This window comes from Euprymna scolopes, chromosome 27 (assembly GCF_053919585.1).
Source record: "Euprymna scolopes isolate OS-2025 chromosome 27, ASM5391958v1, whole genome shotgun sequence".
Taxonomy (NCBI): domain Eukaryota; kingdom Metazoa; phylum Mollusca; class Cephalopoda; order Sepiida; family Sepiolidae; genus Euprymna; species Euprymna scolopes.
Window position 1 is genome coordinate 15,396,033 of NC_136508.1, and position 9,370 is coordinate 15,405,402.

The window sequence follows — 9,370 nt, forward strand, 5'->3', positions numbered from 1 at the left end:
CTATGTTTGCGTTTAAATATAAATAAAACACAATTAGAAAAATATTTTGTGTACAAGAGTACGATTAACAAAAGTCAAATAAATATCTGACGTATAGATCTTTCTCGAAATATTATATAACACGGATATATCACCAGACCGACTTTCTACGGTTACCACTGTGCAAATATAAATATCATGCATATAAGAAATATATGAATATGTGCACATGTATTTGTAAGGTGTATTAATAAAACTGCCTCACCTGCTTCAGCTTATGTCTTTAGGTTACCTCTGCATTGTACCGCCTTCTACAATTGTATTTTTGTTTAGATTATGTACGCCGAATTGCTATTTGGAATTGTTTTTTTTTGTTCTTAATATTCAAATGTCTAAAGTTTAAAAGCATTTTCAAAGTAATATATTTTTCAGAAATATACTTTGATTACATTTTTGCTAACAAATTTTATATATAAATTAACACTGATCTATTGTTAAAACTGCGTTAATGTACCACGCGCTCTAACGGTTTTCTATTGTCGGGGTGTAAATAAACAAGTGTATATTATTTATATATGTCTGAATATATGAATCACTTAGTTGAATAAGATGTTCTTTTAAAAAACGTGTTACTACAGAATGTATATACGTTTGTAAATACGTGTCACTGTAATCTTTATAACGTTTATATATACTTAGGTTCGTCTATAGCCGCCTAGCGCTGTTATAGTCTAATTTAGAGTGTGCTGTGTTTATATGCACATTTAATTACAGTTCATGACGCGACAAGAGTATGCATACATACATTGATAACACTAAAGACGAATAACACTTATTTCGAGTCTTTAACAGCAGGTTTATCGTGGAACTATATTTGCTTATATTGTTTCTTATTTGAAAGCTGCAATGAAATTTACTCCCCAAAAATGAAAAAGCCTCGAGTTTTTTATTTTTCAATTTTATCCCAGACATGTTATCTAATGGAGAGTTTCCTCCCCACTTTGAAAAGTGGCACGACTGATTTTGATTATTGCCATTTCTGACCCCCTCTGTTTTTTTACTGGAAGCTATCTATGTCTTTTTCTTGACTACGACGTCTTGTATGTTTATATATCTTTAAATCAATCCTTGCTATGAGGTAATTTAACTCATAAATTTTATTGTGTAGTATTATAAATGGCGGTTTATTATCTGTTTGCGACATATTCTTTCTTTTAATATATTGGCTCATTGGTTGTGATAAGTGAACGTGCATATTTTACAAAACATTCTTTCTTTCAAAACATTCTCTCTACATACCTTTTGTTCTATATAACAGTTTACACAATGATACTATTTATTGCCTGACATTTAATTTTCATAAAATAATAGTTGATTTTCTAAATCGACTATGATCAAGACAACGGTTATATCTGGTATATCTCAACAGCCCGTCAGTTATATTTGTATGCAACTGTTATACATTTGTAAATTCGATTTTCAAACATTGCGTTTTATTATTATCAGTACAGTTTAGGTGAACGAACTGTTATATCGCAGTTTTAATCGAACGACTTGTAAATTATATAAGAAACAATTTGGACGAACACTTACAAGATGCTATTAAAATGTTCTATACTTTTATATGCACCCATTTAAAATCGTCGAACCGTTTTAGAATACATGAGGTTATTGTATGAGATGACTAACCAATTTTTATTATCTAAAGTTAAAATAAAAAGCAAATGTAGGTATTGAAATTGTTGTTGTGGCAACCACTTATTTGCATATGCGAATAACATAACACTATAAATGGCAAGCCTAGGTTGGCCTTGGTGTGTCTTAGAGCGTACATGTCCTCCCACCAAGACTCTCTGACTCGACACCGTCATTTGTACATATTGTAAATATACCTTTCTTTAATACACTTATTTTTGCGTTATCTTGTTGTTTGCGTCTTCATTGTATTTCCTTACTAATTATTGTTCAACCTTGCAACCACAACAGTTGGCGACGAGATATGAAGCGTCAAATATAACAGTTTGACAAAGAACTATTTTAACAAATAAAAGTGCAACGCAAAGGTTGACCATTTTTTTAAGAAATGCAAAGTGTTGACGAGCAAACAGATTTTACGCTAAAGAGAAGTTTCAACTCAAGTGAAAAGAAAAACTCTAACGTGGCAAAAGCGACAATTTACGCCGTTTTCTGGGAATCCGACTTGCAAACGAATGTAAAAGTGAATTTTTGTTTTGTCGCTACACGACAAATCTTACTAATGGACCAACTTGCAAACGAAAAGCGAACGTTGTTCTGTTGCAAAAACGACAGGTCAGACCCGTACTACGAAAAGCAAGGAAGTAACCTACGAAAAAAGTTCACCAGTGGATTCTAATTACTGTTCTCCGTAAACAAAACAACAACTAAAGGAGTTTTTAATGAATGTTTTGGTTGACGTCGGTACTAAAAGGAAATACCACAGCTAAAACTAAATTCAAGGAAAGGAGTTATTTTCTTGAAGTTGGCACTGAATAACGGATAATACAGTAAAACGTCACGGAAAAAAAGGTAATCTCAATTTAAGAGGTATTTTAATTACTAAAATACTAGAGAATAAAAACTCAAAGAACTAAATGTACTGCATACAATTATTCAATTGTGACTCGATTAAAAAAAAAACTTTTATTTTGTGGAAAGAGTTACTTGTTAGTAAGTGCCGAAAAACGGAAAGACAATTCCATTTCGTGATTCCAGATAAACCTGTTTGATTTTTTTTTGCAGCGTGACTCGCAAAAAGAATATATAATTGCAAGCAGCGATATTATTATTGAAAACAGGAGCTTACAGCAATTTGCTTTTTTGTTGTAACCGAAACAGGTGTATATGGTACATGGTACAATATTTTTTTAACTACACACTAAAAAAAAACAAAAAAAAAACATGGAAGACTTATCAAAAATGTTCGTGCAATTTTTACAAGCACAGGCTGAGCGGGATGAACGCAGACAAGCTACACAAAACGAGCTTTTGCAAACACAAATACAGGCACAGGCTGAACGCGAGGAAAAACGAGAGGACAGATTATTGAAATGGCAGCAGGAACAAGAAGAAAAGCAGAAAATGGCGCAATTAAAGCAGAAAAAAACTGCAATTGGAACAGGAAGAAAGGCATAAGATACTACAATTGGAATATAAAGAAAGACAAAAGGAACGTTTTGCTAAAACACTGGAACTACTAAAGAGTAATCGAGAAAATGTCGATAGTGTTAATTTCTCCCATACAACTATTTTTAATAGCATGGACACATTTCATTATGTGCCTGAGGAAGAGAAGAATTTTGAAGCATACTACACAAGATACGAGGATGTTTTTAAACTGGACCGTAAAAATTGGCCAAATAGTCAGAAAGTGATCCTCTTACTCAGAAAATTGGGTACATCAGAACACAGCAAATTCGTAGATTACATATTACCTAAAAAAACTGCGGAATTAGAGTGTATGGAAGCTGTAAAATTACTAAAAGAATTATTTAATCCAAATATATCTCTTTTTCATAAAAGAAGGCTGTGCATGAATCTAAGAAAGATGGACAACCAAGAATATTTGACATACGCATCAGTTGTCAATAAAAACTGCGATAATTTTAAGTTTGCAGAACTAACGGTAGAAGATTTTAAATGTCTAATCTTCGCTCAAGGGTTAGTTTCCACGAAAAATGCAGAAATACGCAGACGAGTGTTGTCTACGCTGGAATCTGAGCAAGATTTAACCCTCTAGAAACTAGCAGATGACTGTGAAAGGGCCATTACACTAAAAAAGAATTTAAAAAATATAGAAGAATCCGGAGTGGCATATGTAAGAAAAGTTAGAAAACCATACGCACCAACCAAGAACTTTACAAGAAAAGCAATGGAACAGGATATTCCAAAGATAATAACCATAAATATAGTACAGAATATAACAAGCCTCTTCCTAGATATAACTGTAAGAGATGTGCAGAAAAGCATTGAGAATCAGATTGTCCTTATAAGAAGAAAAAATGCTACATTTGTAAGAAGGTCCGACACAAAAGCGATTGCTGCAGATATAAAGATTACACCAGACAGAGAGTACAACAAACAAAATCAAATACAAAATTAGACAAAGATCGGCGAAAATACGTAAAAGTGGACATATTTAAAACATCAATAAAGTTACAACTCGACTCCGGCTCCGATGTTTCTATAATAAACCTGAATACGTGGAAAAAGTTGGGAAAACCGGCCATGATGAAAACTAGTAAAGCAGACCGGACGGTAACTGGTGGTGGTATAAAATTTGAAGGAGAAGTTGTCCACCCGATAAAATTGAAAGGGATTTCGAAGAAATTAAAAATATTCGTACTAAAAAATAGTGAAAATCTGTTTGGAATAGATTTAATTGAGCAATTCGGACTATGGGATAAACCAATCAATACATTCTGTAAAATATTAGAATGTTCTTCTCCAACAACAGTAAATATAAAAGACGATTTAAAAGAATTATTTCCTGAGGCATTCACGACTAACTTAGGTCGCTGCAATAAATTCAAGGCCTCGTTTGAACTTAAAGAAAACGCCAGCCCAATTTTTAGAAAAAAGCGAAATGTTCCGTTCGCTGGGTTGAAAAAGATTGATAAAGAATTAAATAGATTGGAACAGACGGGAATTCTATCAAAAATAGAACACAGCGAGTAGGCAGCCCCCACCGTATACGTAAAGAAAAAGAATGACGAAGTTAGAGTGTGCGCAGATTTTTCGACCGGGGTCAACTCCCTATTAAAAGATCACCATTACCCCCTACCAAGCCCAGAGGAAATATTCACGAAGTTGAATGGGGGTAATGTCTTCTCCAAGATAGACTTGAGCGACGCGTATTTGCAAATACCGGTCGAGGAGAATTGCTCAAAAATACTATGCATCAATACGCATAAGGGATTATACAAATACAACCGATTGCCTTTTGGCATAAAAGTAGCGCCTGCCATCTTTCAGCAAGCGATGGACACCATGCTAAGTGGTATTGAGTGCGCATGTGCATACCTGGACGACATTGTTGTCAGGAGCAAATCCCTAGAAGAACATAAGGAACATTTGAAACAAGTATTTACTCGCATACATACGCTTTAAAGTAAAAAAAGTAAATGTGACTTTTGTATGAGCGAGATTACGTATCTTGGACACATAATAAACAAACATGGACGACGTCCAGACCCAGACAGATCTTCGGCAATAAAAAATATGCCAGCACCCGATAATGTAACAACCTTGCAGAGTTTTTTAGGACTTGCAAATTATTACAAATCTTTTATTGAAGGAATGCATAACTTGCGAGCCCCCTTAAATAATTTGCTTAAAAAGGATACACCGTGGAACTGGACGCAAGAATGTCAAACCGCTTTTGACAAAATAAAGAGCGCACTAACATCCGAATTATTCTTAACGCACTTTGACACAAACTTATAAATAGTTGTCGCTAGTGACGCTAGCTCCTACGGCTTAGGAGCATGCATTTAACATATTATGCCGGATGGGTCTAGAAAACCAATAGCGCACGCTTCGAGAACGCTGATACCAGCCGAAAGGGTATATTCACAAATCGAAAAAGAAGCGTTGAACATAATCTTTGCTGTGACTAAATTTCACCGATATTTATATGGTAGACAATTCATACTTGAAACCGACCATAAACCGTTAGTCACGATCTATGGATCAAAAAAAGGATTGCCGGTATACACCGCAAATAGATTGCTGCGCTGGGGTACAATACTACTTAATTACGATTTCCAGCTACAACATCTAGCATCAAAAAAGATTTGCCATGCGGATGGACTGTCAAGACTGATACCACTGAAACACAATCTGGAAGAATCAGTCATTGCAGCAATTCGGACAAATGTTGAAGTAAAAAATATGGTAGCAAACATCATTAAGGAACTACCCGTAACTTTGTCGGACATTAAAAGGGAAGCCGAGAAAGACGAATATATAAAGGACATAAAAGAGAACATTATAAGGGACACAAAGGTGCAGGAAGTTTTCTCCATATGTGACGATGTGTTACTGTACAGCGAGAGAGTGGTAATACCCAAAACATTGCAGAATAGGATGTTAAGAGATTTCCACACAGGACATCCGGGGATAAATCGAATGAAGTCGTTAATGAGAAGCTACGTGTACTGACGTAACATGGACAATGACATAGCGACAACAATTGATGAATGTAAAGGATGCGAGTTAGCGGCAAAATCTCCACCTATAGTACACAAACCTTGGCCGAAAACCGACCAACCATGGTCGAGAATCCACATGGACTTCGCTGGTCCAGTAGGTGAAAGCTATTATTTAATTGTAGTGGATAGTTTCACAAAATGGCCGGAGGTAATGCGTTGCAGGAATCCAACAACCAACAACTCAATAGGGTTCCTACACGAGTTGTTTGCAAGATTCGGTGTACCAGACACACTGGTCACTGACAACCGAACGCAGTTCACATCCGCAGAGTTTAAGGAATTTTGCGACACGTTCCCAGTGAAGCACATCACGACTCTGCCGTATCATCCAAGATCGAACGGCCTTGCGGAAAGGTTCGTGGACACGCTAAAACGAGCGTTAAAGGAATCCATTGGAACACCAACAGAAAAAGCTTTGCAACAATTCTTGCAAGTATATAGGATTACGCCACATCCTAGTACACCATCAAACATATCACCCGCTGGTCTAATGTTTGCCAGAAAGGTAAAATCAGCGTTTGACAAACTATTGCCAAGGCAGGCAATTATCCGAAACACTACACACACGAGAAGAAAGAAATATAACTCGGGAGATCGAGTATATTTCAAGTACTACAGAAATAACACATCTTACTGGGAATGTGGAGTAGTGGATAAACGCATTGGTGATTGTACATACATGATTAAAGGTCCACATAATTTACATAAAAGGCACCTAAATCAGATAAAAAAAACGTCATATCCAAGATGATGATGATACGACAACAGTCGAAGAGGAGGACACCATAGATATCATATACGAATATTTGAATTTGGAACCGCCTCAAAATGCACCTGAACCCCGAAGATCAGGAAGAAAAGTTAATGAATCATTAATGGTAAACCCAAAAAGAAAAAAGATATTGAAATCTGTGTGACTTCAAATCCTGGGAGGGGGGTTGTGGTGGCAACCACTTATTTGCATATGCGAATAACATAACACTGTAAATGGCAAGCCTAGGTTGGCCTTGGTGTGTCTTACTCAAATGCCACAGGAAGTGACGCCGAAGAGCGTACATGTCCTCCCACCAAGACTCTCTGACTCGACACCGTCATTTGTACATATTGTAAATATACCTTTCTTTAATACACTTATTATTGCGTTATCTTGTTGTTTGCGTCTTCATTGTATTTCTTTACTAATTATTGTTCAACCATTCAACCACAACAGAAATACAGCCTACAAAATACTTATAGCCACGGATGGTGCATTTCATAAATGCTATCTAGATGTGAATAAAGGAATTCGTTCTCTTACTCTTCCTTGTTATTAATAGCAGAAATATTTAAACAATATTACAACATTGCTATTTAGGTAGAAGTTTAATGATTATACCGAATATGTTTATCTATCTATCTATCTATATCTATATCTATATATATATATATATATATATATATATATATATATATATATATATCTGTGTATAAAGCATTATATAAAAAGAAACTCTGTGTGCGTGTGTGTGTTCTCTTCGCATAATTTCTGAAACGACTAAGCGTAGCTTTTCCAAATCTCACATATTTTTGTTTTATATATGTGTATCATGGTTCAGCGATGTGTTACGTAAGGAAAATAATCAATAAGTATGTAAAATCAAAAAGGATCGACCTTAAACTAGGTTTTGTTTCCATGTAGATAAAAGCGGGCAGAAATCACCAGAGTCGAGGACATGATGCTAATGTCGCAGCTACGTTGGGTCGGGCTCGTCTCCAGTGCTGATGATCATCGCATGCCAATATAGTTGTATCTGGTGAACTCTCTACTGGCCCTCGTGACAGGAGGGGGGCGAACAATAGATATAAAGACTCTCTGAAGAAGTCTTCTTGACCACCTCCAGTATTCTGCTCTCGCTGCTGACCGTGTTACTTGGCGACGTACTGTTCACAAGGCTGTCTCCTCCTTGGGGATCGCCCGCATAGAGAATCTACAGGGGAATCACAGCAGGAGGAAATTTCGGGAAGCATCAGCAGTCACACAGAACGTGACTTTTGACTGCATCCACTGTGGCCAAACCTTCTTGCTCAGCAGCGGACGTGGAAACCCCTCTTCATAGAATCTTCGTTTGCGAAGTAATGCCAAGAAAGAAGACAAAAACGAATAATCTTTTTTACATTACACTGGCAAGTGAGATAATAAAATATCAAATAACATTTTAACTTTAAATACTGTTTTATTAGAATCTGAAAATATGGCTTAGGGACGAGCACTCGACTACATATCGAATGATTGCCGCTTACCGCCTGATGGCTGTCGCCATTATAATTTATATTTTTGCTATAAATGAGTTCAATTTAGAATTAAAAGACAAGGAATGATTTAAAATACAACGTTAATCATTTCTTCTTGTGCATATTTTAAAATTAAACATTAATCAGATGTAACTTTTTTTTCAGGAAAATCATTGTCAACATCAAATGTCAGCTTACATGATACAAAAACACAGACGGAATTTGATGAACGACATTATAATTATATTTGTGCATTTATTTTTGTTGTATTTTAATGTTATTTTATCTTTTATTTATTTTGAAAGATTAGCAAATCGGGAAGGTTATTCCGAGTAAATTGAATAGTGGATTAAAGTAAATCAATACGATCTAAAGACTATTGGTTCTATAAAAATCTGTATGAATTAAAATATCATTTTAAGCGCATTTTTCTACCATGCAATGCCGGACTCCCAGATATATATATATATATATATATATATATATATATATATATATATATGTATATATATATATATATATATGTATATATATGTATGTATATATATATGTATATATATGTGTGTATATATATGTGTATGTATATATATGTATGTATATATATGTATATATATGTATATATGTATATGTATGTATATATGTACATATGTATGCATATATATGTATATATAAATATGTATGTATATATATATGAATAGATATATGTATGTATATATATGTATATATATGTATGTATATATATGCATATATATGTATATATATGTATGGATATATATATGTATATATATGCATATATATATATGTATATATATATATGTATATATATATATATGTATGTAAATATATGTATATATATATGTGTGTATATATATGTATATATATATATATAT